The sequence below is a fragment of the Sinocyclocheilus anshuiensis genome, unplaced genomic scaffold, assembly GCF_001515605.1.
Source record: "Sinocyclocheilus anshuiensis isolate Anshui unplaced genomic scaffold, SAMN03320099.WGS_v1.1 scaffold2031, whole genome shotgun sequence".
NCBI lineage: Eukaryota > Metazoa > Chordata > Actinopteri > Cypriniformes > Cyprinidae > Sinocyclocheilus > Sinocyclocheilus anshuiensis.
This window is the reverse complement of record NW_015549686.1, coordinates 85,273-85,727: the sequence shown is the minus strand read 5'-3', so window position 1 is coordinate 85,727 and position 455 is coordinate 85,273.

Genomic DNA, 455 nt, shown 5'->3' with positions numbered 1-455 from the left:
TCTAACTTTATTAAAAGTATGTCATCTTTTGTCAAATTCTTAAAAAAATTATATTTTATATGCTTTTTAAAAATTGTAATTAAAACGACAGAACGGAGTTCTTGAATGGCCTCCTTGGCTGTGAAAGGACAGACAGCGAGTTCATGAACGGCCTCCATGGCCGTGGCAGGACAGACAGTGAGTTCGTGAACGGCCTCCATAGTCGTGACAGGGCAGACAGTGAGTTCGTGGACGGCCTCCATGGCTGTGACAGGGCAGGCAGTGAGTTTGTGAACGGCCTCTGTGGCCGTGACAAGACAGTCTGTGAGTTCGTGAACGGCCTCTGTGGCCGTGACAGGGCAGTCTGTGAGTTCGTAAGCAGGTGCCACCACCTCAGAAGGTTTTGCAGCGGATGCCGCCACCTCTGGAGGTTCTGCAGCGGATTCAGGCACAGGAAAGGCCCTTGGAACAGACCC